Source organism: Chionomys nivalis, chromosome X, assembly GCF_950005125.1.
Source record: "Chionomys nivalis chromosome X, mChiNiv1.1, whole genome shotgun sequence".
NCBI lineage: Eukaryota > Metazoa > Chordata > Mammalia > Rodentia > Cricetidae > Chionomys > Chionomys nivalis.
In genome coordinates, this window is record NC_080112.1 from 44,638,915 (window position 1) to 44,661,662 (window position 22,748).

Below are 22,748 nucleotides of genomic sequence, written 5' to 3' on the forward strand. Positions count from 1 at the left end.
TGAAATCATTCAGAAAATAAGCGTTCTGGAAAACCACATGTTCCCAGGAGATGTGGATATTATTGGATATGCAGTTCCATGAAGCAAAAGCCAGTGGCATTATGTGTTGCTTACAGGTGTAGATACTCTTTCAAAAACAAGGATTTGACTCTTGGGTTTTATTAGACAGGGTTTCTCTGTGTATCCCTCCTAGCTGTTCTGGAACTCACTCTGTAGTCCAGGCTGGCCTCGAACTCACAAAGATCCTCCTGCCTCTACCTCCCAAGTGCTGGATTAAAGGTGTGCACCATCACCACCTGGCAAATTTGACTTTTTTAATAATTAAAATATAGTTGACTGGAGTAGCAAGTCACAACATTTTAATCAAGTGTTATTCTCCGAATGCCAAATGCATTCAGGACAGAGTCAGTTTGTTGGGCACCACAGATTGTTTCTGCATGCAAGGAAGGGATCTAAAGCCTGCTCTATTTTCTCTTTAAGAGTATTTAGGGAAGAAAAGATCAGGGATCAGTGACTGAGCTGCAGGTGTCTTTTTCCTTTACAATGCAAAAGTCCAACGTCTGTGTTGGGGAGTCCAGCTGCATGTTGTGTGCCAGGAGTCTTTGTTGATGCGAGGAAACCCTTTCACTGGGTATGCTGCGTAGTAGCAAAGAGCTATAGCACATGGTATGAGTTGCCTGCTATTTAATAGGTAGGTATTTCCCTAGAACACTAGCCTGCTCATTTGAGCATGTCGCAGGCACAGAAGTACCTCTTCCATCCTGGATTTGGAATGTTCTTCAACCACCTTGATGAAGAAAAGGACTAGGGAGGTAATTCCTGAAGGAGATACAATCATTAGGGAATGCTTTAAGAAGGTTCATGTGCCATATGTTTCCTTTTTTAAAAATTTGGGGTGTATGTGTGCATGTTCATGTGTGTGCAGGTACTCGTGTGCATGTACATTTTGAGGTCAGAGGATAAACTTGCTCAGAAATGACGACAAGGTCTCATTGGCCTGGGGATTTCCAAGTGGATGTTGGGGATGGAACTCGGGTCGTCATGCTTACAAGGCAAGAACTTTACCAGCTGAGCTAGATAGACTCTTCTCACTTGTGTTTGTAGTTTTGATGTGTGCTGAGAGCCTTTAGGGCCTGTCTAGGGTTTAGAGAGATGACTCACTGGGTAATGGCACCTATTGCCAAACATGAAGACCTGAGTTCTGGGACCCACGTGGTGGAAGGAGAGAATGTACTCCTGAAAGTTGTTCTTTCATTCACACATGCATAGTCCCTCCTCCCTCAAAAAACAAATAAGTAAAATTAAAACTGTAAGAACCCTCTTTAAGTTCTGGGGAGATGGATAATTATTCTTGGTTGATGCACAAGCATGAACATTGACTTCTGATTCTAGCACCCATGTAAAAAGCTAGGCATGACTTTCCATGCCTGTACCCTGCCTGGTCTGTGGAAGTTAGAGACAGGAGGATTGGGTATTGCTGACTGCCACCCTAGCTCTAGGTTCACTGAGAGTTTCTGTCTCAAGGGAATAAAGTGCAGAATGATAAAACAGGTCACCTGGTGTCTTCCTTCGGTCTTTGTGAACACATAGCTCCACACACGTGTGCATTCACCACACCCGCCTCCTCCTCCTGCAGTCTTCCTCTGGTCTTTATAAACACATAGCTCCACACACATGTGCAATCAGCACATTCCCATCCTTCTGCTCTCCCTAACCCTATCCTTAAAAAAAAGCAAATTTATGTTATATATGAGTCTTACCTGTGTGTGTCTGTTTATGTGCATGTGTGTGCTGCTGCCTGTGGAGGCCAGAGGAGGGCATTGGATCCTCTGGAGCCGGAGTTACAGGCTATTGTGAGGTATGGGAATTGAACATTGGTCCTTTGTGGTAGTATGCTGTTAACCACTGAACTAGCTATCTTTCCAGTCCCTTATCCTATCTGTGAGTGAGTGTTTGTGTTGTTTTAGCTGTTCCCACTTTGAGAAATTAAGAACCATAAAGAACAGTTGCAACATCCAGGTGTCTAGAAATTGTCCATAACTGAACTAAAACTTTAAAAACCCCTTTCATATGCTGTATTTGTAATTTCATTTTACCTTCTCCAAAGTTCACCTGAGTGTATCCAATTTCCTTGTCTATCTGTACGTTCTCTTCTTACGGTCTGTATGTGGATGATTTATTGTGTTTCTTGAATAAAAAGGGAACAGAAGCCTGGGCTTGGTGCCATATGTCTTAGTTCCAGCTCTTGAGGAGGTGGAGGCAGAGAAACAGTAATTCAAAGCCAGCCTCAGATATAGAGTGAGTGAGGCTGGTCAGGGTTATTGGAGACACTGTCTTAAAAAATAGGTGAGTGACACAGCTCAGGGAATCCTGCAGAGTTTGTAAGAATCAGAGGGGTGGAAGACACCAGGAGAACAAGGTCCTCTAAAACAACTAAGCAAGTGCTTTGAGAGACTGAAGCTGTAAAGGCCTACACCAGCCTGCATCAAAGTTCTCTGTGTAGATGTTACAGCTTTCAGCTTGGCATTTTTAAGGGACTCCTGACTATGAGAATGAGTGGGTCTCTGACTCTTGTGCCTCTTCTTGATAGTCTTTTCCTCCTGTTGGGTTGTCATGTCCAACTCCAATATGATAGTTTTTGCTTTATCTTATTATATTTTATTTTGTTGTGCTTTGTTGTTATCTCTTAGAAGTCTGTTCTTTACTAATGAGAGGCAGAAAGGGAGTGGATCCAGAGGGGAGGGGAGGTTGGGAGGAACTGGGAGGAGTAGAGAGAGGGGAAACTATAATCAGGATATATTATGTAATAAAGGAATCTATTTTCAATAAAAGAAAAACATAGGTTGTCAGACAGGCATTATGGAATAAGAAATACTAAGTTTTGAAAAAAAAATGCATATTCTTTAAATTACACGATTTAGGGCCCTTCTTTCCAGTAAAAGTTTATTCAAAAATGAGTGAGTGAATGAATGGATAGATAGATATATAAAAATAAGTGGGACATTAGTTTGCACTTTGTTTCAGATGGTCCAGAATAGTAGGACTTTGGCCTGTATACTGTGATGCTTCTTAGGAGGGTGGTACAAGTGAAGGACATTGTGTCTTTCAGCAGAATCTTGGCAAGGCCTACAAATACTTGTGGTTGTCACATCTTAGAGGTGCTACAGGCATCTCATGGGCAGAGTCTCTGGATGCTTCTAAACACCCTCCTGTATCTAAGACAGACTTCAAGGACAGAGGGTGCTCTGCCAAATGCCAGGAATGCTCATATAAATACGAATGTCCTGCAGTATTCTCTACTGGCTCCATGTTTCTGTAAGGTTTGTCAGGTGGAATTTCACCTTGGGGAGGGCCAAGACCCTGGCCTGGTGAACATGGAGGGAACAATAGACTGCTTATTTGTGAAGCCCAGGCCAAGAACTGAGTGAAGTACCCATTTTGAGAGCAGAAGGGATGTAAACCACACCAACATCAAGAGAAATTATGTTAATTGAGAAATGTAATTCACTTGAGCTGTACAGTCCATCCACTTAACATGTAGCATATATTTAAAAAATGTGCAGTCATGCTTACATTAGCTTATAGCAATAGTTCATTCTCTGAAAATAGTTCTCCCAGTCAGTGGCAGTTACACCTCACCCCATTGCCCCACCCCTGCCAACTACTACACTTCTTCTGTCCCCATGTTTTTCCACTTCAGGGACTGCATAGAAGGAGAATCCTGCAGTTCTGTCTCTTTATATCAGACTTCATTCATTATTGTGCGGGGGTTCATCCTTATTGCAGTCATTGTTTAAACCTCATTTTTCTTTATTTCACACTGCTCTTCTGCTGTTAGATGTATAGGCCACATTTTTTCTATTCATGTTTGCCTGACATTTCCATCTGCTTTTTGATGTGTGTTTGTGTGTGTGTGTGTGTGTGTGTGTGTGTGTGTGTGTCTGTCTGTCTGTTTGTCTGTTGTAGGGAAATTATGGGGATAAAAGTGATAGATAAGATCATGGCCTAGCATCTGTCTGCTGGGGTGGACCCAGAAGATTCCCTAACCAGAACTGATAGCAATTTTGACCTCAGGAATCTGTTTTGTTCACAGGAATCTTACTTTATCTTCTATGAGGCCCCCTGCCCCAGAGCCAGCTACAATTTAAGGAAGATAGGGGACTACTGACAAGGTGAATGGTTGTTTTAAATCATTTTTACTCTTCTTTTATCTAGATGTAAAATATATTTCTCTTTAAATCAATTTGTAGTACTGCCCTAGTGTATTTTCTCTCCTCCCTTCTCCTTTTATCCCTCTTCCTTTCTCTTTTCCTTCTGATCACCCCACCCCCCACCTCCAGGTTTGTTCCTTGTTTAGAATAGGCTTTCTCCTCTCCCCTTTCTTTTCTTGTTGCTGTGGATGGATCCCAGCACTTCTCATTTGCTAGCCACACACTTAGACCCTATTTTAATTTTTTGTCTTGAACTATTTGTAAGCTGCTTTATCTCTTCACAAACTCAGCCTTCCAAATTTGACAGTTGACATTTATCTTCTCCTGTGGTGCCTGCTGGCTTTAGGACCCACCCCATGGACACCACAGCCACAGGTGTGTGAGATCTGTATGTGAAGTGATGTGGTATCTTCATATAACCCATGCACATCTGCCTGTAGGATTTAATTCCTCTCTAGATGCCTTAACAATTCCTAATACTGTCTTATTGAAAAGTGCTATGCAGAGTTGTTAATGGTACTGTTTATGGGAATATTTGAGAGTATATATGCCTAGCAGAGACTTCTGTAATAATTTCGATCTGTAGTTAACTGTATCAGCATGCAGGGACCCACAGATAGGGAGGTGGTAAGTAGTAAGCAAGTCCTTTCAGGAGTTCTAAGTTGAAACTCTTTGAGGTTGGAAAACTTCATTTTATCGTTGCATTATGCCATCTCCTAATAAGGGGGCCTAGAGTTAGAAAGCTTTCTACACATTACAGTCAAGTAAAGACATTGTAGGCCTGAGTCTCAGGCGTTTTGAGCCAGGCCAAAGAAAGCCGGTGGGTTCTTTCCTGCCGCTGACCTGTCCCTAAGACAGTCTCCTTTCTCCTTTGTGCTCCCATACTGTTCTTTCCTTTTGGAGAAAAGATGATTTAGAACTCATCTGGCAGAGCAAGTACTGCTAGCAGCATGGGGACTTTTGATCTGCCCAAGCAGGACAGGACAACAGCTTGTAGAGCCATCTCAGAGGCTGTAAGGTGGTCTCTGCCAGCTGGGTCTTGGAATTCCTAGTCCTGTGTGACTGATGATGGTGGTGGTTTCAAATTCGTATATGTATCAGCTCTTCCAAGCCACTATAGGGAGCATGGAAGAATTTAGAAACTCAAATAGGAAAGATTTTCCACTTGTAATCTGGTTAAATCAATGTGATATGTGGTGTGTTTGGAGACAGCCTACTGAATAGGGGGAGACATCTTTGCCCAAATGCTAGTCTTGTTTAGGTTTTTAAGTATGGAGCCTTGACATGGGAAGCAGTGCTTTCCAGAGTGCCTGCTCAAAGACCAGAGATGAAAAGGAGTCCTGACTTGGCCCTTAGCAGCTGTTAATGATTAACACACCCCATGCAAACCAGCATAGCTTTAAAACATCTAATTCATATTTCTCATTTAAGTGGACTAACATCCTGAATTGGATTGTTAGGATCTACACCACTAAAAAACACAGTAGATTGGCCATTCTAGTACCCACAGCTGACATTTTGGCAACAATATTGGAAGACTATGAATGGGTGAAATAAAACGGAGTTTCATACTGTGATTCATTTAAAATAATACCCCACCACAAATTAAGCTTAAAGAAGACATGTGGTTGTGGGTCTTCACCTTCCACCTCATTTGAAACAGGGTCTCTTTTACTGTTTCCTGTGTTGCAAGCTGCTGAGACTCAGAAAATATTGAACTAAAAATGGTTCATCTATACCTTCTTCGTTTCAGTGACTCAAGTCTACTAGGCAAAATAAGGAACTATAATTAAGATCTAGGTCAGCCCTTCTAATTCCCTACAAAATGAGGGGTCAACTGTATCGACCATTCTCCAAGACCTGTAAACTGTTCTGGTCTCTTCTCGGGGATGTTTTGCTCCCTGGAGGACTTTTGGTAGTATCTAGAGATAGATTGGGGTCATGATTCAGGGAAGGGTACTTAATGAAAAAAGATCAGGAGTGTTTTAAAATGTCCTACAACACGTTCCTCATGTAAAATAATGCCCCCCAGAACAATTTCATAAGCACTCTGCCACTGTGCTTCCTTTCATATGACAAAAATCTTTCCAGACGTTATATAATGCTTCCTCAGGGAGGGGGAGGATAATTACCTTGAGTTTGGAACTACCTCTCTGAACTCAAAGGCTGTAAAATCAGCTGTTACTTCCCTTCTCTTGAGTTCAGGTAAATTAAACTACATTACCAGTTGCCCTGACTTTTTGTAGGGACAGAAATCAAATTCCAGAGCTTTCTGCTTATTCTCTTTAAATGTCATTTTACATCGCTGTGGCAAAGTAACACAGACAAAAATCCTTTACAAAGGAGAAGACTCAATGGGGGTAGGAAGATGACTCAGTAAAGTGCTTGCTGCTTAAGGATGAAGACCTGAGTTTGATCCCCAACATCCATGTAAAAGCCAGACATGATGGTACATACTTGTAATCTGAGTCCTATAGGAGTGCAGGCTGGAGTACTCCTGGGCCTTGCTGGTCGGTCTAGTCAAATTGGCAGTATCCAGATTCAGTGAGCAATCCTGCCTCAAATAGTAAGAGAGTGAGGAAGACCCTGATTGTCAACCTATATTCTCCATGTGCACACACTCACACATACATACATACATACATACATACATACACACACACACACACACACACACACACACACACCAAAATGGGGGAGGGCATGGAGATTTATTTGGGCCCATAGGTTCAGAGATCTTAGTTTGTGGTTGTTTGGTCAGTTGTTTTGGGCTGGGGTAGGCAAAGCATTGGTAGAAGGATGTGGAGGAGCAGAGCTACTCACCACCTGGTGGCCAGGAGAGAGTGGGATCCTAAGTCCTGAGAGACAAGGTGTATCCCTCAGTGACAGTCTCCTAGTGACCTCCTTCCTCCTGCTAAACTATACCTCTTAAAATTTCCACCATCTTCTAATAGCACCATCAATTTCGGAATCTATCAGCAGATTACCTCATTGCTGAGGGGTTAACTCTAATGATGTAGCTATTCTGCCAAGCCTACATCTGCACAATGTTGCATACCTAAGTCTTCAGCACCTATTAAAACCATGACAGCCACTCACAGAGTCAGTTCTTCTTTTTTTTTTTTGGTTTTTCGAGACAGGGTTTCTCTGTGGTTTTGGAGCCTGTCCTGGAACTAGCTCTTGTAGACCAGGCTGGCCTCGAACTCACAGAGATCCGCCTGCCTCTGCCTCCCAAGTGCTGGGATTAAAGGCGTGAGCCACCACCGCCCGGCCAGAGTCAGTTCTTGATACAGTTTCTTGATCTCTCGAGATACCGCCCAGGGTAGCCTTTCTGAGTAATGCTCCATTATTGTGGATGTGAATTTAAAGTTCTTAATAGCAACTGATGGCTTGTGATATATGTGCAAGGACAAGGCATTCAAAAAGAAGGTAAGTTATATATTCTTCAGGGTGTAACAATATGTTGTGTGGCGATTTCTTCTGAGATAAACCTTTCGTCTTGGTTGGAAGCTCCTCAAGATACAGGATATTCTCAGAGGAAGTGAAACTCTATCTTGCTGGGAACCTCTTTAAGACCATAAAATAAACAACTCACAGGCTTTAGCAACACCGACTCTCCCCAAGCCTATGTAAGCAGTAAGGGCCACTGAAAGTCACTTTCAGATAAGCTGAGCTGCCTAGAAGAGGCTCAGAGCAGGTGAACCCCCTGGAATAGAGACCAGCTAAGCTGCCTGGAAGAGACAACTTTTTTTAAACTTATTTTTTTATTGCTTTATAAATAATACCGTTCAAAATTTCTACTTCCTCCCCTCCTCCCACTTCCCCACTCCCCTTCCTCCCTCCCCCTCCCTCCTTATGAGAGGGCAGGGTGCCCTGCCCTGTGGGATGTCCAAGGCCCTCCCCCTCCTTCCAGGCCTAGGAAGGTGTGCATCCAAATAGACTAGGATCCCAAAAGGCCAGTACATGCAGTAGAGGCAAATCCTAGTGCCATTATCATTGGCTTCTCAGTCTACCTCAATTGTCAGTCACATTCAGAGGATCCAGTTTGATCCCATGCTCATTTAGTCCCAGTCTAGCTGGCTTTGGTGAGCTCCCATTAGATCAGGAACACTATCTCAGTGGGTGGACATACCCCTCCTGGTCCTGACGTCCTTGCTCATCTGCTCTTCAACTGGACCTTGGGAGCTCAGTCCAGTGCTCCGATGTGGGTCTCTGTCTTGGAAGAGACAGACAACCTTTAACCTGCTCAGCTGCCTGCAGTTTGTGTGTGCTGTGTGCTCCAGGTTTCCAGCTTTCACGAGCTGTCACTTATACTGGGGTGGGCTTTTAGCGATGCAGCTGTGCTTAGTCATTTCTGTTCCTGTAAGTAGACCTTCACCCATATTCTTCTAAGTAACCCCAATAAAACTCATTGGTTCACTAGTATGGAATTTGGTAGTATCCTTCCTTACTTTTTTTTGTTGTCTCCCCAGGACTGGTGTCAACACAGCACCACCAAAGTAGGCTAGGTAATGTTCAGGGTAGCTCCGATTGTCTTGTGATCATACAAAGCAAAATGCATATTAGAGAATGTCCCTCAATAATAGAGTAACTGTGTTGCACGTAAAAGGCCTTGGCTGGGTTTCAGGTGGGGGGATACACTGAGGGGAGTGGGGTGGGAGAGTTGTTTATTTAACTTTGTTGTGTTTGAGATATGCTGGTCTCAGACTAGTTCTGTGGCAAAAACCAATCTTGAAGACCTGAAGAATTAGGCTCCCTAGTTCCCTGTAATGGTAATAGGATCTGAAATACCTAGTTAGAAGTAATTGGTCTGAAATGATAAATTTTTGACATTGTCTCTCAAATATTCATAAAGGAAAAAGTGTAAATGAGTATAATGAGGAAGGAAGAGAACAGAGACTGAAGTGAGTAGAAGACTTGAGGTTAGTCGTGTTAGAAATAAGAGTTAAAAGTGGTAGCAAAGGAGATGAGTGTGATGGTGCACACTAATCACAGCACAGAAAGTAGAAGCAGGAGGACAGAGAAATCTAAGCTAGACTGAGCTATATAGTGAAACTCATTTTAAACAAAATGCACACATACTTTAAATATATTCACATACAGTTTTTTTTTTTTTTTTTTTAATATGGGAAACAGGGCTGGGGAGTTACAGGAATGAGGACCTGAGTTCTGTCGTCAAGCACATACAAAAGTCTGGCAAAATCCCAGCCAGTCCTGGGGAGGCAGAGGCAGGTAGATCCCTGAGTATCATTGACCATCTGTCCAACGTAGCCTACCTGGATAGTGTCATGGTGATGAAAGACTCTGTCTCAGACAAGAAGAGTGGGTGATGCCTGCGAAAGGGCACCCAAAGTTGTTCTGTGGTCTGTGCGTACACATGGATGGACAGGGACAGACATGGGGACAGACACACAGATGATGACCTATGCAGAAAAGATTTTATGAACAGTTGTGGGGCTTCAGAGCACTTACTACTTAAGAATAGAATGCTTTTGCCTTCTGTATTTTATTGATTTCTTTTTTGCAACGCTGGGGGTGAAGCCCAGGTATCTATACATGCTAGACAAGAACTCAACTGCTGGGTACCCTACCTCTATCCCCTTTTTTTATTTTAGAGTGTGAGGTTAGTGATATGTTTAAAAGGCTGGAATTATGGTCCTATGAATCTCCTGTTGCCTTTCCCTGTGAAATTCTGCAAGCATTTTCTCTCCCAAAGATACTAATTTAGAGCAGTCTTGAATGCCATTTTGAGATCTGTCAATACCCACCATGACCACCACCCCATCACACATACATGCCTAACTTCCCACAAGGCAGAATGTATTCTAAATGCTGAAAGATAAAGACATGGGCAAAATGGCTTCTCAAAGAAAATATAATCTCTGAAATGTATGGAAAGGATGACATCCAGCAGGCTTCAAGCCAAGGATGGTCTTTAGGAGTGCTTTTGTAGTGTAGCTTTTGGAACATCTCTAGTCCTTGGGGGTGGAGTTTCTATTTCTTGCTGATATGCAAGCCCCATCTTTAATCATTCAGGGCAGGCACTCTTCAACTTAGAATGGTGCTCAGATTCAATAAACCCATTATAAGTTGAAATATTATAAAGGCACAAATGCATTTAGTTCATCAAGCCTACCACACATTATAGCAGGGTATCTTATTGTGTTTGTTATCATAAAATATGAGACTGGGTAGTTTACACAGAAGATTATTTCTTTGCAGGTTGGAAATCCAACATCACAGCATAGCAGATTGGTATCTTGTGATGTCTGCTTCCTGGTTCATTGATGGTTTCTTCTTCTTACTGTATCTTCACAAGTGGGGGTTCAGGGGACTTTCTGGGATCTCTTAAAGCACACTAACCCCGCACATAAGGCTCCATGCTTGTGACCTCATCACTTCCCCAAACCCAGTCCTTTTAGTAGTGAATGTATCACTTTGGGGATGAGGCTATAACAGGAGTTTGACCAGGTTTGGAGGTACTGTGATCTAGGCACATGGCTTTGTAGATTAGAATGAGTGTCATAGAGAATAACATTTTTCCTTTGCAACAGAAACTTGCATACCCCTCTTCTTAGATCATATCAATAAGCACATTTTTGACCCAGCAGGTCTCTTTGGAAATACTTCTTTACAAACGGTAAACAAAACAGAGTCATTACTAAGTGTTGTTTGCCAGCACCATGGAAACCCATGGTAATCATTTCTGAATATGTTTTAATGCAGCCAACCCAGGGCGAGTACTACAGGTGCTTTGCTGGATCCAGGAAGGGAAATGATGATTGAAATTTGTTTTCTTTATAGTATGAGTGGGGGGAATCAGCCAAAGCACCAACATACCTCTCACCACAACACAACTAGATTAATCAGTGTACCAACCCAGTGTCTCAGGAGCCAGAAGGACTGAGGGAGGGTCTGAAGGAAGGCAGCTTTGTGAAGGTGAAGGCGTAAGTCACAAACAATCCCACATGGAATTATGATTAATAGAATGGTTATTTAAAGGGGAAAAAACTTACAGATCACCGTCCCAGACAACAGCCCTCTGCACAATCAGAAAGGGAGTCTAGTCGACAGAAGTGGAGCAGGAAGTAAGAGAGAGAGAGGAGCGAAGGGGCCGCTTTTTTAAAGGGAGAGAGACCACGCCCCAATGGGCTGGTATCTCAGTGGCTATTGGCTGGAGGAGCGGAAGGACCTCCCACAACAGCTTTGTAGTGAAGCCTACAAGAAAACTTCAGGCCAGTACATGCACTGCATTCTGCATGTGCTCCACGGAGCACTGTTGTATGGAGAATGATGCACAAAATACAAGTTTCTGGCTGAAAAAAAAAATCAGTCCATACAGGCAGAATTCAGAGGACAAGGAGAAGGGGACTGGCACCAAATCAGCCACCACCATTATCCTTCAAAGCTAATCTTTCCTCATAGTATGAACATGTGGGTCTCCAAAGAAGGCTTCTTGTGCCACATGGATACCCCATAGAAGTCTTCAGAAGGTGCAGTGAACTGAGAGGAGGAATCTTCTCAGGAGGCTATATCCCTTGGGCTTGAGTTAGACTTACTTGCACTTGTATGCTTTTTCATGTGTATGGGTACATAGTATGCACATACGTGTGAAGGCTAGAGGTCAACTGTTGAAGGGAGCTGCGGGCTGCGTTCCCGCCCGGCTTGCGGCCGCCTGGCTAGCTCATACCCCAAAATAACAACACACAAACTGTATTCTTTTAAACACTGCTTGGCCCATTAGCTCTAGCCCTTACTGGCTAATTCTCATATCCCAATCAACCCATCTCTAATAATCTGTGTAGCATCAGTCTTACCGGGAAAGATTCAGCATGTCTGACCTGGCGGCTTGCTTCATCGTGTCTGCCCAGAGAGCAGAGCTAATGCGTATGAGCTCACTTCCTCTTCCTCCCAGCATTCTGTTCTGTTTACTCCACCCACCCATGTTCTAACCTATGAGGGCCAAGCAGTTTCTTTATTAATTAACCAATGACCTTCCTCCATCAGTCAACCTCCGGTAACATTCCTCAGATTCTACCCAAGAGTAGACGAGAGTTCACACTGCCCTCAACTCAGCTGATAAAGCCACGCTGGCCTGCCAGTGAACCCGAGGGCTCCACCTGACTCTGCTTACCCAGCTCTTGGATTGTAATTCTGTGAAAACATGCCTAGCTTTTTAACTTGGTTTCTGGGACTAGAACTCTGGTTCTTATGCTTTCTCTACAAATACAATAAATACTTGAGCTATTTATTATCTCCCCAGTCCTAGGCTTGGGTTTTTATTTCATTTCATGATTGCAAGAGGATGATGAAGCTATTTAGCTCTGGGCAACTTGCCCATTTATTTACTGCTGAACCTTAACTGACAGTGTGGGATTTGCATGTACATGGAATTTTATTTTTGAGAAAACTTACAGACTGTACAGCCTAGACGTATCAGGAAAAAAATGTAGTGAATGTATGAAATATATGTAGAGAATAGTCTTTCCATTTACATACATTATGGATATTATAAAATATACAGAAACATATAAAGTTAGAACTGACCTGTTGGTGGTGGTGCATGCATTTAATTCTAGCATTTGGGAGGCAGAGGCAGGCCTATCTCTTGAGTTCGAGGTCATCCTGGTCTACAGAGTGAGTTCTCAGGACAGCCAGGGCTACAGAGAGGAACCTTGTGTCGAAAAAACGAAATGAAACCAAAAAAGTTAAGAGTTTAAAGGCTGAGGTATAGCCCAGTAGTAGAATGTTTTTAGTATGTGTGATAGTGCTAAATATAAAAATAATATTTGAACTTGCTCATTTTTGTTGACTTGACACAAGCTTAGACATATCTGGGAAGAAGGAACTCAAACTGAGGAATTGCCTTCATCAGATTGGCTTACAGGCAGGTGTGTGGGGTATTTACTGATTGATTGATTGATTGATTGATTGATTGATTGATATGGGAAAACAGTCTGTTTTCTTGGTAATGCAGTTAGTTGACTTCAGGGCAGAGAAGCATTAAGGTGCACGATCATTCCATTCAAATCCTGGCTGTGTCTTTGAGTTCCTTACCTTGTTTTTGTACCCAAGAGCCTGGATCTCAGCATAGTTGCCCACCAATTTTCAGGTTGCTTGATGAACCTGAATAATTTTTAATCATTTGTTGTTTTTAGTGGAAGTCTTTCTTTGAATCCTGAGACTATCCTATTGTAGAAAGCTGTGTCGTGTAGGTTGAGTTAAGATATGTGCACTCAGAGGAATAGCATTGACTGGGAAAGGCTTGCTGCCTTTGAATGGTTTTGAAGTTTCTCTTTCTCACATGAGCACACACATGGGGTTACTTTTGTTCTATTTTTTGCTGGGGTGGAACTTGTCTCTTGTACATGTTCAGCATATGCTATACAACTGAGTTACACCTTCAGCATGTGTGTGCACGTGCACACATACACAATAATACCCATACATTTTAAGCATTTTAGTTTTTGAGATTATAACATAATCACATCATATTACCTCTCCTTTTCCTCCTTCAGTTCTGTTGTACTGTCTTTCAAACTCGTGCATGGTCTTATTTCTTTAGCTGTTGTTACATACATACATACACGTATACATACATACATACACACACATATACACATATAGATATTTATTCCTAAATACATAAGTATGACCTTCTCAGTCTTTGTAATATCGCTTGTATGTATGTTTTCAGGGCAGATCATTTGGTATTAGTGTGCTCTTCCCTGAGAACACTATCTTTCTCTAAGTTTTCCTCCATTGCCTGTAGTTCTTTGTTTAGGATTGAGGCCTTGTGGGCTTTCCCTTTTCCACATTAGTGTGCCTCTTGTGTTGTATCTGTTCAGGTCATGCTTAGGCAGTGATGTTAATGAGATTTCTTGGCTTTAGCTTCTGATATTTTTAGGCAACACAGTCTCACAGCAGTCTTCCTGATCATCTGGCTCTTAGAATCTTTCCTCACCCATTCCACAATGTTCACTGAGCCCTAGGCATGGGAGTTGTATTGTATATCTATCATTGGGATTGGGATCCATAACTCTACATTCTGATTTGATTATGAAATTTTTATGTGTGTATATATATATACATATATATATATTTAATGGAAGGCTCTCCAGGAAATTGAGAGTGTATACTTTATTTTTCTACTTAGTGTATACTGAGTATTGTAGTACAACTGACGAAAATTTCTTCATCTTTTTCCCATGTAGAATCTCATTGCACTTCAGTTCTTAGAAGATTGTAGTAGGAGCTGCGGGCTGTGTTCCTGCCCCCCAGCTCCTGGTCGCCTAGCTAGCTTATGCCCCGAAATAACAACACACAAACTGTATTCTTTTAAACACTGCTTGGCCCAATATATCTAGCCTCTTCTCGGCTAACTCTCGCACCTGGACTAGCCCATTTCTAATAATGTGTGTAGCACCCCAAGGTGCCCTTACCGGGAAGATTCTAGCCTACGTCCATCCTGGGTCGGAGCTTCATCGCGTCTGCCCTGGGGAGCAGCTGCATGGCATCTAAGCTCACTTCCTCTTCCTCCCAGCATTCTGTTCTGTTTACTCCACCCACCTATGTTCTAACCTATGAGGGCCAAGCAGTTTCTTTATTATTTAACCAATGACCTTCCTCCATCATTTCCCCCTTTTCTGTTTAAACAAAAAAGGAAGGCTTTAACTTTAACATAGCAAAATTACATATAACAAAACAGTTATCAAGTAAAAATTACAATATTTACATCTATTTGATCTTTATCATAACTAATGAAAACTATAACTAACTATTCTTCAACTCCATCAAAGACTCCAGAAAGATACAATATTACCTAAGCAAACAAGAAATAAGCAACTTTCAAACTCTAGAAATGACAGAGACATCTCACTGCCTTGACAGTCACCCAAAGTTTCTCTGTACCGTTGGGGCATCCATCTTCGGCCTACAGGCCCATAGTTTCTAGCAGACATTTCCATGAAGCAGGAAATTTCAAAGGCAGTTCAGTCACTATCTGCTGTGTCCTGCAGAATGTCTCGCAGACTCCTTCATGAATCAGGAACCCCAAAAGATCATCTCACCTTTAGGCAAGTTCAGCAGTCCTCTCTCTGAGGGTTCTCTGTGTCCAGTGTATGCAGTAGTCCAGGCAAGAGCAGTTTCTTGCCCAAATGGCTATCAAACTCCATAATGAGCCTCTTCGATGCCCATCTTCCTCTTGAAGTAGATTGGTGCTGCCAGTAGCAGAGTCATGAAAAACCCTAAGTTATTAAAACAGTTAAAATGCCATATTTTATAATCTTTGAAAGATATGAAGAATGCCTATCTAAAATATATCTATGCACATCTAGAAAATCTAACTAACATGACTACAAACTTGACTATTATAGATGATTATCTATTAACAACCTATATAATTACATTTTTACATGAACTACACAATCACAATACCTTAATCAAGATCAGAAATACATATACATATAACAAAATTGACTTTAAATTTAAATCACTAAAGCAAAATCCATATCAATGCAAATTATTCATACCTATATCATATCCCCCTTTAAATGTAAAAGAACATTTATAAACAATATTTGGGAATATGGACATAGTTATTTCTCTCCAAACTGCTTCCTGCTGAATGGGGGTGCTGTTAATCAGATATTTCAGGGTATAACCTGTGTGCTAGGTTCATCTCAGTCGTCAATTGAGTGAAGTCATTTTTTGAAGGTGTTCACAGCAACCTTTCAGGAGGGCGTGGTCTATCATACCATATTGGGATGGAAGCAATCCGCAGGGTGTCATCGTCTGTGAAAACAAAAGAAGAATCTCTTTTCCAAAGTATCATATCCTTAAATCCAAATTCTGAAGTCAAGGTATTTTCAAAATATCTATGTTGGATTAGTTCAGTAGCATTTATAAACAAATATATTTTAGCAACTGTTGCTCCTTCCTCAGCATTCAAACAATTCAAACAGCATAATAGCATACAGTATCAAATTCTCTGTGTATTTTCCATCTTTGTGCGCTTTATTTTAACCTCTATTTTGTTTATTTTTACTTTTATTTTATATTCTCTGTGTATCTTTGTCCTGGAATAACTCTGTAGACCAGGCTGTCCTTGAACTCTCAGAGATCCATCTGTCTCTGCCTCCCAGGCATTGGGATTAAAGGCCTGTGCTACCACACCTTGAAGTCACGGAGGTCAATCTCCCTCTGCCTCCCAAGTGTTGGGATTAAAGGTGTGTACTACCACACCCAACTACTTTCTTTCTTCCCTTTTTTTTACTTTTAAGAACTTTAACTTTTAGCCTGCATATATTTTTTAACACACTGTAAATCATTTAAAGGTTTTCTTTGTCTTTGAATCTCTCTTTACTGTATATCTCTTTTTCTGATCACACGAGCCTTTAATTTACCAAGCAATATAGGTAGGATTAAAGCTGTGGCTTTGAAGACTGGATCCAGCCCATTCCTTAGCTTTCCAGCCTCATGGCGGAGGTACCAGTTGTAGCCATGTTTATCATCACAACTCTGGCGTTTCACGGTTTCTGCCAACAAGCAAGCTGCAGCATTATGTCCACAGACAACACTCAAGTTCTCTCTCTGTGTAGCCGGCCCTCCTGCCTCAAACAGTCATAGTTTGCCCTGGCCGGAAGGCCCAGAAAGCCAGCATTTTAAAACAGCACAACTTTTTTCCTGCTACGGCTGAAAACAAACAAGCATGCAGTCAGCTTTTCATCAACACCGTTCAAGTGTTCATGGCAGGACCTCTTAAATGAGCTGCAAGGTTTCACAGCTGAAGCTGAGTCAAGAAGCCTCTCTTAGATGAGAGTGCTTGCTTGCCTCTAGCAAGCAGAGCAGACTCAAGAAATTGCTGCTCCCACGGCGGGCGCCATTTTGTAGTAGGAGCTGCGGGCTGTGTTCCTGCCCCCCCCCAGCTCCTGGTCGCCTGGCTAGCTTATGCCCCGAAATAACAACACACAAACTGTATTCTTTTAAACACTGCTTGGCCCATTATATCTAGCCTCTTCTCGGCTAACTCTCGCACCTGGACTAGCCCATTTCTAATAATGTGTGTAGCACCCCAAGGTGCCCTTACTGGGAAGATTCTAGCCTATGTCCATCCTGGGTCGGAGCTTCATCGCGTCTGCCCTGGGGAGCAGCTGCATGGCATCTAAGCTCACTTCCTCTTCCTCTCAACATTCTGTTCTGTTTACTCCACCCACCTATGTTCTAACCTATGAGGGCCAAGCAGTTTCTTTATTATTTAAACAATGACCTTCCTCCATCAGAAGATGATGTATGCTGTGTTAGATTTCTTTCATTGAAATAAATAATTTAGAATAAATCAGTTTATAAAAAGATTTATTTGAGAGTTCTTCAGTTGGTTGGCACAGTCACTTTGGATAAAGTCTCATGGGGTAAAGTAAAACTATGTACCTAGAGAGAGTCAGGACACATGCTTCTAATGGTCTAACTTCCTTCCATCCCACCTTCTAAATGTCTTATTAGCCCCCATCTTACTTAGCGTCACAGGCTGAAGGCCAACCTTTGATACATGGCATTTGGGTAATATTAAGGTAAAAACTATAATGTATGTACTTAACACACGTAATATAATGAACTTAATACTTTTTGAAAATGTCAGGAAAGCTTTAGTCATCCTAAGTGTTACGCATTTTCATATGATTGCTTCTTATTGGATTACCCAGAAGCAATAGAGCCCAGAAACTAACCACAAACCGAGGCTCAGCCTTGATTCAGAACTGAATATCTGTCTTGATCCATGTGGTCTTGGTGTTCTTGGAGCTGTTTTGTGGACAAGAAGCCCCAGTTAGAGCTCCCTGATGATACACTGGACAAATTTCCCAGTTAATGAGGATTTGTTCACCTTTCAGACAACCCAAAAGGTGGGCATGGAAACAGGTGCCTACATTTTGCTCAGGGATGTAAGCTTCTTACTGCTTTTCTCCATGAGTCTTTCTACTTTAGAAGACATTTCAACTTTCTATAGTGCTTTATTTTGGTACTTCTGGGCTTCAGATTTCACATGCTAGGCAAGCGTTTTGCCAGCTCAGAATTTTGTGTGTGTGTGTGTGTGTGTGTGTGTGTGAATATGGAGATCAGATGTTGGTGTGAATTGTCTTCTTTGATTATGCTCTTTGTTTTTCATTGAGACAGGATTTCTCACTCGAACCCAGAGCTCCCCAGTTTGGCTAGTGTAGCTAGTTAGGTTGCCTTGGAGACTTCATATCTCCATCTCCTGAGTGCTGGGATTACAGGTAAGCTTCAGTGCCTCCCTGGCATTTATGTGGGTTTGAACTGAAGTCTTTAAACCTGTGCAGCAAACATCTAGCCCTCAGCAGAACTTGTCTTTTATTGATCTGAAACTCACTGAAACCTATTTTTTAAGAATAATTTAAATTTTTTCAGAATAGTACTAATAATGAACTGAATACAAAGACATGTGTATAGCTGTGGATACTAGGACTGTGAAAATGGATACCAGGGATGTAGATATTTGGATCTGTGAAAACAGAATGCATATTTATGTGCATTGGAGTCACTAAAATTCTGAGTTCATAATTTGGTATCCAATTTCCACCAGCATATGGATGGTGGCTCTAGAGCAGTGGTTCTCAACCTTCCTAATGCTACAACTCTTTAATGCAGTTCCTCGTGTTGTGGTGACCCCCAACCATAAAATTATTTTTATTGCTACTTCATAACTATAATTTTGCTACGGTTAAGAATCATATTGTGATTGTCTGATATGTGACCCCTGTGAAAGGATTTTTGACCCCCCCAGAGGGGTCATTACCTATAGCTTGAGAATCACTGCTTTAGAGGCTCACAGTAGGCTATTGATGAGCTTGTGCAACAATAAGCTTAGGTCCAAGTCCAAGGTCAAGCCCACCAGAGGGTCTGTTTGCTACCTGTAGAAATGAGTGGCCTTGAAGCACGTTGTGTCTCTGGTTGTTTTAAATCCCCATAGTTGCTGCCATATTCTAGCCCAGACTGGAATAGATTAGAACATACATTGTCTCCCCTTTTTGGAGGCCACAGGTTATAAACATCAAGGTGTCATTGGGTTCACCTTCCTGTCTGCCTTTCTGTGACCATTTTAAGAGGATACCATACACATTGAAGGCTTCCCCTTCTGCAGTCTAACCTCATATTCCAGATCTCTGTGTAACCTTGAGGGTAGCCTTGAATGCCTCCCAATCCTCAGATCTACTCCCTCGGTGCTGGAATTTTTTTTTTTTGGGGGGGGGGGGTTTGAGACAGGGTTTCTCTGTGGTTTTGGAGCCTGTCCTGGAACTAGCTCTTGTAGACCAGGCTGGTCTCAAACTCACAGAGATCCGCCTGCCTCTGCCTCCCAAGTGCTGGGATTAAAGGCATGCGCCACCACTGCCCGGCATTTTACAGGCATACACTAGCATATTCAACACAAGTTCAGTTATATTTACTATGTATGTATGTATGTATGTATGTATGTATGTATGTATGTGCACCATGTGTGTGCCTAATACCTGTGGAGGTCAGAAGAGGTGGAACTGGAGTTACAGATGGTTGTGAGCTGCCATGTGGGTGCTGTGAACTGAACCTGGATCTGGAAGAACAAGTGTTCTTAACTACTGGAACCATCTCAACAATGATTTTTTTTGAAAGATGAGGTCAGATTGTGGGTGTTTGTATATAAGAGTATGTCATTTTGGGGAACCCAGTCCAACCCATAACAGTTTTCATACACCACCCCCTCCAACCCCACATTTGTTACAGATTTCAGTGCTACCTATGAGACACTACAGAACAGCCAAAGGAACTCAGGCAGGTCATGTTCTGTTTTTGTAGTGAGCATGTACATAGAACAAGTTTTCCCTCCCAAGTACAATAACTCCTAAAAGGCTGTTTCTACTCCCAAGAGTAGGATCCAAGCAGCAAGGTGCAAAGCCAAACACAGATGCTGTAACTGAAGTTTGTGTCAGCCTTCATCACCAGTATTCTGGATAATATCTTTCTGAATGAAGGGTGGGTTTTGACTCAGCAAGGCATGAGTTGATGATCTGTGTTGTTGGTAAGTTTTTACCTTCTGGGGCTTTTTCAGAAATCTTCATGGTTGTATGCTTTAGGTGGGTTTTGGTCCAGGTAACTTAACAGGAGGAATGCAGTGAGCTTTGGTATAGGTATGGGCTGAGAGTCTGTTCACCCCTGTGTTAGTACTCAGGTCACAGACAGTTTTGTGAGGCCTTCAGCTTCTTTGTGGGAATATGGTGGGGTGCTTTCTGAGACAGCTGACTGGGAACAGAGCTGTGATCCTCTTCCAGTGGTAGGTACAGAGGAAGAGAAGAAGCTAAAAGTGCTGACTCCAAAGACCCTTGCACAGAGTACTGTGCATTTTTCTCCAAAAGAACTGATTTTTTGAGTCTTGGGTGCTAAGCTCAACATCTTTCAACACTTTTAGCTCTTTTCAGGGAAGTGTGTTATACAAACAGATGGCCTGCTGAGAAATGCTCTGTGTTTAGAAGTCTTGGGCACAGCAGGGGAGGCCTTTACCTGGGGGTTTCCTTTTAGTGCTGTTGACTTCAGATGTAAACAAGACATAGTTACCTTGGTGGTGTATCACCAGCCATCAAGCTCAACACTTGGCAACAGATTGGCAAGCCCTAGAGACTCAGCTTTCAGTGGCAGTGTTATGGGTGGGGGATGCACCTTGCATCTTGTATGATTAGAAGCCTCAAAGAAGATCCTGCTTCATAGGGAGTCTAAGGCAGTGGGCATGTGTGCAGTCATTGGTTCTGTGATGCTGGAGACAATGACCAAATACCTCAGAAGTGTGCTTTGGAAGGAAGTTTCAATTCTGCTTCATGATACAGCATGAATCTATCTTTAAACCCACAAAGGCAGGTTTCTTTTCAGGGAGTCTGTTCTATAATGTAGGGCAGGGCAATAGCTTCCTTTAGTCTTCCTTAGTCTTTATGCCAAAAGTTTGCTAAGAAATAGCTGTGTGTGGTTGTGTGACCTTGTGATAAGGGGAAGATCTGGAGTTTAAAGCTACATAGATATCCTGTCTCAAACAAACACTAAAATAATTTACTAAATGAACTAGATGACATCAGGAGCTTTGAGCAGGGCATTTGCTATGAACTTAACAAGGCATGTCTTTTCTAACATTTGCAAGTAGAAATGTTTCCTGGTTTCTAAGGCTCTGCATCTGAACATCTGAAAAGTAAGTAAATAGCCCATTAGATTTGGACTACACCAAAAGCAAAGTAACTTACGGCCCTTCATACTGGCTTGATTTTTCTTGTTGGTAGTGTTCATTGTTTACATGCTTATTTGAAGATGCACACACAGAATGATGATTGGAAGAGACAGGATGTCACAGCTTGGTTTTTATGTCTAGTTTTCTTGTCTACAAATGTGCACCAGTTTCAAACACTATATGAATTATCTTTTGAAGGCCATGTGACAGATTACCTTGAACCTCTTCAAGTAACTGATGCTCTTATGTGTCCTGAGACCAGGTGCAGTCTACACAGGCAGATGGAACTGGCTATGTATATACTATACTCAATCCACACATCTGAGAGGTCTCATTTCCACACCCACCAATTGTTCAGGACTGTTCTCAGTCATAGTTTAATTGTGCTTTTTCTTTGAGTTTTATTTATTTTTAATGATTTGGTTATTATTTTTATTTTATGCATAGGGTGTTTTTCCTACATGCATGCATAGCCCATGGAGGCCAGAAGAGGGAGGACCCTGGAGCTACTGTTAGTTGGGAGCTTCCATGTGGGTTTTGGGAACTGTACCCCAGGTGACCTGCAAGAGCAACAAGTACTGTAAACACCTGGGCCATCTTTCTAGCTCTTATTTTGTTGTTGTTGTTATTATTATTATTGTCGTTATTTTATACCTTGTAATACTATACTAGACAGTTTGTCATTGAGCTGCATCACAGACTTCTTGGCCATGTTTTAAGAGTTGACAGTGTGACTGGGGAGATGGCTTGCTGGGTCAAAGGGCTTGAGTACAAGTGTAGGGGCCTGAGTTTGGATTCTCAAAACCCATATAAAAAAAGCTGCATGCTTCAGAGAGAGTCTGTAGTCGCAGCATTTCTAACAAGATGTCATGCTAAGATAAGAATGCCCAGAGGTTCATAGGCAGCTAACCTGCTGTATGCAGCTGCTGTGAACAATAAGAGACTCGGTTTCAAATAAGGTGGAAGGGGAGGGCTGACACCAAAGCTTGTCCTCTGACCTCTCCAGCTACATTCACACTCACACACACTTGAACACTGTGATGGCCACTCTTGGTTGTCAGCTTGACTGCATCTTGAATCTAAATTACCACTTGCTGGATCAGACTAACTGAAGCAAGAAGACCCTAAATCTAGGTGGTATGTTTTGGTGGCAGCACGGCTAACAGGACGTAGAAGAAGCAAGCATTCTTCTTTTGCTCACTTGCCCTCGTTCTTGTATGCAAGTCCATCTGTCTTGGTGCTGCAGCACTTTCACCAATTTAAAACCAACTTCTTTGGCTTTC

The 22,748-nt window shown here is 42.1% G+C and overlaps 1 protein-coding gene across 12 annotated transcripts in view; it reads left to right on the forward strand.

Annotated features, from left to right (window-relative positions):
* The window catches only part of LOC130867386 (F-box-like/WD repeat-containing protein TBL1X), a 188,471-nt gene that overhangs the window by 110,476 nt on the left and 55,247 nt on the right, over positions 1-22,748 (forward strand). For 3 of the 12 annotated variants that reach the window (XM_057759321.1, XM_057759324.1, XM_057759332.1), the window contains exon 3: positions 4,094-4,172. The exons of the other annotated variants lie outside the window; for them this stretch is intronic. The gene's annotated coding sequence lies outside the window, so the exon portion shown is untranslated. The remainder of the gene's footprint in view (positions 1-4,093; positions 4,173-22,748) is intronic. 12 annotated transcript variants of the gene reach the window in all.